Here is an 8,262-nt window from a genome sequence, read left to right on the forward strand (position 1 = left end):
TAACTAACAGTCTATGTTCTAATAAAGCTGGATCACGGAATGTTGTCAACTGCTTGAGATGTTTTTATGTGTGGTTGTTTATAACTGTTTTATCTATTATTATTTATGAATTGCTTATGAATGATTCTGTTTATTAATCCAAATGTTTTCAAAAAAAAAAGTACCTCGTAAAATAGCTACGCTTTTAACAACGAATCAGGCTCATATAATAAATAATAGATAATAATTAGGTAGACAAGTTGGTAACGCTCAGTTTCTGGTATGATCATGACGTACCAGAAATTGGGTCGTTACACATAAGATTTATCCTTGACCCCAGATCACATAGAGCTTTATCAAAGGTCATGGTGCCTATGGTACAAGGTATTAAGAACTTGCCAGGATCTTGTCTCTTTTGAGGTAAAATTTGCTGAATCCAGGTATCTAGTTTATTAATAAGCAAGGGAGGTTCACTTTCCCAAGTCTCATTACCAAACTACTTGGCATTCAGCTTCATGATAGCTCCTAAATATTGAGCAACTTGCTCTCCAGTAACATCTTCATCTTCCTCATAGGAAGAATAGTCTTCAGAGCTCATGAATGGCAGAAGGAGATTTAATGGAATCTCTATGGTCTCTATATGAGCCTCAGATTCCCTTGGATCCTTAATAGGAAACTCCTTCTTGCTTGGGAGACGTCCCAGGAGGTCCTCCTCACTAGGATTTTCGTCCTCCTTCTCCCTTGTGCATTCGGCCATATTGATTACATCAATGGCCTTGCACTCTCCTTTTGGATTCTCTTCTGTATTGCTTGGGAGAATACTGGGAGGAGTTTCAATGACTTTCTTACTCAGCTGGCCCACTTGTGCCTCCAGATTACTGATGGAGGATCTTGTTTCACTCATGAAACTGAAAGTGGCCTTTGACAGATCAGAGACTAGATTGGCTAAATTGGAAGTGCTTTGTTCAGAATTCTCTGTCTGTTGCTGAGAAGATTATGGAAAAGGCTTGCTATTGCTCAGCCTATTACGTCCACCATTGTTAAAGCCTTGTTGAGGCTTTTGTTGATCCTTCCATGAGAAATTGGGATGATTTTTCCATGATGAATTATAGGTGTTTCCATAAGGTTCACCCATGTAATTAACCTCTGCCATTGCAGGGTTCTCAGGATCATAAGCTTCTTCAGAAGCTGCCTCTTTAGTACTATTGGATGCATTTTACCATCCATTCAGACTTTGAGAGATCATGTTGACTTGCTGAGTCAACACTTTGTTCTGAGCCAATATGGCAGTCAGAGCATCAATTTCAAGAACTCCTTTCTTCTGAGGAATCCCATTATTCACGGAATTCCTCTCAGAAGTGTACATGAATTGGTTATTTGCAACCATGTCAATTAGTTCTTGAGCTTCTACAGGCATTTTCTTTAGGTGAATGGATCCACCTGCAGAATGGTCCAATGACATTTTCAAAAATTTAGATAGACCATAATAGAATATATCTAATATAGTTCATTCTGAAAACATGTCAGATGGACACCTTTTGGTCAGCTGCTTGTATCTTTCCCAAGCTTCATAGAAGGATTCACCATCTTTTTGTTTGAAGGTTTGGACATCCACTCTGAGCTTGCTCAACTTTTGAGGAGGAAAGAATTTATCCAAGAAAGCCGTGACCAGCTTATCCCAGGAGTCCAGGCTATCTTTAGGTTGTGAGTCCAACCATATTCTAGCTTTGTCTCTTATAGCAAAAGGGAAAAGCATGAGCCTGTAGACTTCAGGATCTACTCCATTTGTCTTAACAGTCTCACAGATCTGCAAGAACTCAGTTAAAAACTGGTAAGGATCTTCAGATGGAAGTCCATAGAACTTGCAGTTTTGTTGCATTAAGGCAACTAGCTGAGGTTTCAGCTCAAAATTGTTTGCTCCAATGGCAGGAATGGAGATGCTTCTTCCATCAAATTTGGATGTGGGTTTGATCCTTCTTGCATTATCATTATTGAGTTCGGCTGCCATCTCCTTCTCTTGTTCAAAAATTTCTGAAAGGTTACTTCTGGATTGTTGTAATTTAGCTTCTCTTAGTTTCCTCTTCAAAGTCCTTTCAGGTTCAGGATCAATTTCAACAAGAGTGCCTTTTTCCTTGTTCCTGCTCATATGAAAGAGAAGAAAACAAGAAAAGAAAGAGGAATCCTCTATGTCACAGTATAGAGATTCCTTTATGTTAGTAGAAAAAGAAAGGGGGGAAGAGTGAAGAAGAATGGTTCGGATTTTTAGATGAAGAGAGGTGAAGAGAAGTGTTAGTAAATAAATAATTAAATAGAAGAAGAAAAGAGAAAGAGAATTTCGAAAATAATTTTGAAAAAGGGGTTAGTATTTTCGAAAATTAAAAGATAAGATAGAATTAGAATTAAAATTTAAAATAATTAAAAAGAATTTTTGAAAAAGAGAGAGGTATTTTCGAAAATTGAAGAGGGAAAAGTAGTTAGGTGGTTTTGAAAAAGATAAGAAACAAACAAAAAGTCAAAAAGTTAGTTGAAAAAGATATTAAAATCAAATTTGAAAAGATAAGAAGATAAGAAGTTAGATAAGATATTTTGAAATCAAATTTTGAAAAAGATAAAATTTTTGAAAAAGATATGATAAAAGATAAAAAGATTTAATTCAAAAATTTGAAATTACTTTCTTCACAAACAAGAAATTATAAGATAAGATTCTAGAACTTAAAGATTGAACCTTTCTTAACAAGCAAGTAACAAACTTCAAATTTTTGAATCAATCACATTAATTGTTAGCTAATTTTCGAAAATTTGATATAAAGATAAAAAAAAGAGTTTGAAAATATTTTGAAAAATATTTTTGAAATTTTCGAAAAAGAGGAAAAATTGGAAAAGATATGATTTTTGAAAAAGATTTTGAAAAGATAAGATTTTTAAATTTTTGAAAATTTGACTTGACTTGTAAGAAACAACTAATTTTAAAAATTTTTGACCAAGTCAACCCAAAATTTCGAAAATTTGGAGAGAAAAAAGGAAAAGATATATTTTTGATTTTTGAATTTTTTTAATTATGAGAGAGAAAAACATAAACATGACCCAAAACATAAAAATCTTGGATCAAACACATAATGCATGCAAGAACACTATGAATGTTAAGATGAACACCAAGAACACTTTGAAGATCATGATGAACATCAAGAACATAATTTTGAAAAAAAATTTTGATGCAAAGAAAACATGCAAGACACCAAACTTAGAAATCTTTAATGCATGGACTCTAACAAACAAAAAATGCATATGAAAAATAACAAACAACACAAAGCAAGAAAACATCAAGATCAAACAAGAAGACTTGTCAAGAACAACTTGAAGATCATGAAGAACACTATGAATGCATGGAATTTTCGAAAAATGCAAGAAAAATTTTTTAAATCATGCAATTGACACCAAACTTAAAAATTGACTCAAGACTCAAACAAGAAACATAAAATATTTTTGATTTTTATGATTTTATGATTTTTTGTATTTTTATTAATTTTTTCGAAAATAAAGTTTGGAAAAACAAAAAAGAAAAGAAAAATTTTGAAAAAGATTTTTTGAAAAGAAAATTACCTAATCTGAGCAACAAGATGAACCGTCAGTTGTCCAAACTCGAACAATCCCCGGCAACGGCGCCAAAAACTTGGTGGACGAAATTGTGATCAACAATAATGGCTCTTTGGCATGTGCATAAAAATTAACTCAGCACTTTCTTTCCACAACTCCGTTCAACTTAACCAGCAAGTGTATTGGGTCATCCAAGTAATACCTTACGTGAGTAAGGGTCGATCCCACAGAGATTGTTGGTATGAAGCAAGCTATGGTCACCTTGTAAATCTCAGTTAGGCAGATTAAATTGGTTTATGATGAGTTCGAAAATTAATAATAAACAGAAAATAAAATAGGATAGAAATACTTATGTAAATCAATGGTGGGAATTTCAGATCGGCGTATGGAGATGTTGTGCTCCTCTTGAATCTCTACTTTCTTATTACATTCATCCAATTCTTCTTACTCCTTTCCATGGCAAGCTGTATGTAGGGCATCACCGTCGTCAATGGCTACTTTTCATCCTCTCGGGAAAATGGTCCTATGCGCTGTCACTGCATGGCTAATCGTCTGGAGGCATCACCCTTGCCGATGGCTACATCCCATCCTCTCAGTGAAAATGGTCTAAATGCTCTGTCACACCACGGCTAATCATCTGTCGGTTCTCAATCAGGTTGGAATAGAATCCCTTGATTCTTTTGCGTCTGTCACTAACGCCCAGCCTTCAGGAGTTTGAAGCTCGTCACAGTCATTCAATACCGGAATCCTACTCGGAATACCACAGACAAGGTTAGACTTTCCGGATCCCCATGAATGCCGCCATCTATCTAGCTTATACCACGAAGATTCTGTTGGAGAATCTAAGAGATATGCGCCCGGCCTAAAGTAGAACGGAAGTGGTTGTCAGTCACGCGCGTTCATAGGTGAGAATGATGATGAGTGTCACGGATCATCACATTCATCAAGTTGAAGTGCAACGTATATCTTGGAATAAGAATAAAAGAGAATTGAATAGAAAGTAATGGTAATTGTATTAAAACTTGAGGTACAGCAGAGCTCCACACCCTTAATCTATGGTGTGCAGAAACTCCACCGTTGAAAATACATAAGTGAAAGGTTCAGGCATGGCCGAATGGCCAGCCCCCATGATCTGAGAACTAATCGTCCCAAGATGTCTAATACACTAGTAAAAAGTTCTATTTATAATAAACTAGCCACTAAGGTTTACATGAGTAAGTAATTGATGCATAAATCCACTTCTGGGGCCCACTTGGTGTATGCTTGGGTTGAGCTTGATCTATCCACGAGCTGAGGCTTTTCTTGGAGTTGAACGCCGAGTTATAGCGTGTTTCTGGCGTTCAACTCCGGGTTATGACGTGTTTCTGGCGTTTAACTCCAGACAGCAGCATGTACTTGGCGTTGAGCGCCACTTTACGTCGTCAATTCCCGAATAAAGTATGAACTATTATATATTGCTGGAAAGCTCTGGATGTCTACTTTTTAACGCCGTTGAGAGTGTGACAAACCCCAACTTGACGATTTGTTTTGTATTGAAATTAGAGTATTTTGATAACCTTTTGTCACATTTAGCCTAGGAATTAGCATGGTTTTGTTATCTCTCCCTTATTTGTGCTTAAGTGTAAAAACATGCTTTTTAAGTCTTATTTTGATGAATTCTAGTTTCTCTTTGATTCCATAAGATGCCTTGATGTGTTTGTTAGTAATCTCAGGATGAAATAGGCTAAGCATGGATCAGAAGAAGCAAGGAAGGAAGCATGCAAGTGGAGAGAAGCACAAAAAGCCAAAGAATTGATCTCGGCCAAGCACGCGTACGCGCACAAGGCGCTCGCGCGCACATCGCAGAATTAGCCAGGGACCCGCACGCGTACCGTGCGCGCACGCGTCGTAGTCCGCACGTGATTCCTTTATTGCAGCACGTGCCTGGCGATTTTAGGAGGTTTCAGCAACCAACTTTGTCGCCAAAATGCATATAAGAGACAAGGATTGAAGGGGATTGACACACATTCATCCATAGACTAATTCTAGATCATTAGATAGATAGTTTTTTAGTTAGTTACAATTTGTAGAGAGAGAAACTCCAACTTCTCTCTAGGATTCATCTTCATTTTCTCAATTCTCAACCATTCTTTGGTGAGATCTATTGCCATTCTCCATTTACTTTGTTCATGTTGTAGATCCTTGTCTCTAATCTCAATTAGTGTTTGTAATTGTTCAATTCTTGTAGATCTTAGGTTTAACTTTGTTGTTTTGAACTCTATTGATTCATTGAAGATCTCATTTTCATTGTTGTTCATTGTTGATTGTTGTTAATCTCTTGTGTTGAATTGCTTTGATTCTAAATCTCTTCTCAATTTTACTATGTCTTTCATTCTTGCCCTCCAAATGTTTGAGAAAATGTCAACTTTAGATATGGAGTAGTATTCCCTCACTTGGCCTAGTGGTTGAGTCATTGGAGACACTTGAATAATGGATGTCAATTGTTGATTAAGAATTGAGGATTGCTAACTGACTTAGAGTGCACTAAAGCTAGACTTCCCTAGGGTAAGACTAGGACTTGTGACTTGAGTTAATTACTTTTACTTGACTTTCCTCCATAATTAGGGGTTAACTAAGTGAAGCAACACTCCTTTGTTATCACAATTGAATGAAGCTATAGTGATGGGACTTCCAATGTTTAACCTTGGCCAAGGCTTTTAATATTGATTGATTGTTGTTTTCTTTTATTCACACTTTTATGCCACACTCTTCAAGCCACAAAAAGACCACTTAACCAATACATGCATCCTTGTAGCATTCCTAGGGAAGAACGACTCGGGACTAATACTCTCGATTATAGATTGTAGATTTGTTTGATGATGGATTTTGCGTCGGTTTAGACTATACTACGATTGATCACTTGATAATTTCTATACCGGCAAAAACTCCTTTGTCAAAATGGCGCCGTTGCCGGGGAATGCGCATGAGTGCCGTGTTTTTGGTTAATGTAAATATGTAAATATTGTGAATATGTTTGTCTTTTGTTTGTTTGTTAGTTTTTGTTAGTTTTAAGATCTCTATTGGTTTTGTTTCTATTTGCCACTATGAATTCTCATCCTTGTGGTTTTGGATATGACTATGACTATTTTGTAGGCAATGAAAACTTGAATGATGGCTCACATTATGGGAGAGATGAATTCTTAGGAGGGGAGCCATATCCATATGAGCAATCATCATGGCAACCTTCCCCTTCAAGTTACTATGATGGTAATCCTTCCTATAATGCATATCATTCCTGTGAATATGATGATTCTTATCATGGTTATACCTCTCAACCACCACCATTCTATGCACCATATTCTCAACCCACATCTTATTTCCACCAATTGCCTACATATGATCCAAATTTATATTCCCCCTATGCATACCCTTGTGACGATTATGAACAAGCAACCCTTGAATCACCACCACTCCAATATTTTTACCCTCCAACCCAAGTCCCCATGGATGATGCACTTGGTATCATTCTTCAAGAGCAAGAAGAGCTCCAAACCGCCTTCACTAGTTTCACCTCTACCCTCCAAGAATTTACATCCCGTATAATTTCACCTCCTACCAATAACCAAAATGACTTCCCACCTCAAAGCTTTGATGAATCTTCTTTCCAGCCACATTATGATTTCCCCTCTCTGCCACAACCCTCCATGGAAGCATATCAATGTCCATTAATCCAAGAGCAATATGATCCTACTTACGTTAGTAAAGCGGAACAAGAATTAAGGGATCGTTTCAAGGAAGAAATGGATCAACTTCAAGCAACCATCCGTCAAAAGATAGATTCTTGGGATTCATATCACAAGCGAAATGAGTTCACGGATGATTGTGAGAAAGCAACCAAAGAGGGAGGTATGAGAGAGACCTTAGAGTCTCAAGTTGGGCACAAGGAATTGCAACAAGTGGAGGAAATGAAGATTATTGAAGATAAAGAAGTGGAAGAAGACTTAGAGGAGGGTAAACAAGAAGGAAGTTCCATCAACGAAAGTAACTCTACATCAAGTGACAATGGTGATCTTGTTGAAGCTTCCCTCTTCGAATGCGAAACCAATGTTAAGGAGGGTGCGCAACCTCCAACACATAACTTGATCAATGATAAAGGTTTGAAGGAAGTTAGCAAACAAGAAGAATTTAAAAAGAGTTATCAAAAGATGGAAATCATCATGGAGAAGCCAAAGGAAGTGGAACCTACAATGTCAAGATCATTGAATATCTTCCTTGCTAAGTCGCCATCCCAATCACAAATTGAGTGGGTAATCATCTCATCCTTTAATTTTCTTGGCCCATATCAATATGCGTTGTTAGAAACGGACGGTCAACTTAGAACCCTTTGTGGGCTAGAGAGTAAGAACGGATTGGATGTTGGTGGACAATGGGAAACAAGGTGCATAAAGGACGGAAGATCAAACTTTGAGTTTCAAAAGCCGAGTGAAGCCAAACTCGATGGGATTAAGATGATGAGTATGAGTTACAAGGAGAATTCAATAAGTTTGTCACCCTATTGGAAGCATGAAGATCAAGAAGAAAAGGGGTTGACAAATAAAGTATGGGACCCCGGAACATACATAGACCACTATCAACTTAAGGGCCTCGTTACTTGCTTAGGCCCCCTTGAAGGCCTTGTACGTTTAAATTGGGATCCCGGAGGCTATTGGA

At 37.1% G+C, this 8,262-nt stretch overlaps 1 non-coding gene across 1 annotated transcript; it reads left to right on the forward strand.

Annotated features, from left to right (window-relative positions):
• The first annotated feature begins 1,499 nt into the window (after positions 1-1,499).
• On the forward strand, positions 1,500-1,603 carry LOC130937161 (small nucleolar RNA R71). The gene has a single exon (XR_009068391.1). It is a non-coding gene; the product is annotated as a small nucleolar RNA R71 (small nucleolar RNA).
• Positions 1,604-8,262: the final 6,659 nt, after the last annotated feature.

The sequence above is a fragment of the Arachis stenosperma genome, chromosome 6 (assembly GCF_014773155.1).
Source record: "Arachis stenosperma cultivar V10309 chromosome 6, arast.V10309.gnm1.PFL2, whole genome shotgun sequence".
NCBI classification, from domain to species: domain Eukaryota; kingdom Viridiplantae; phylum Streptophyta; class Magnoliopsida; order Fabales; family Fabaceae; genus Arachis; species Arachis stenosperma.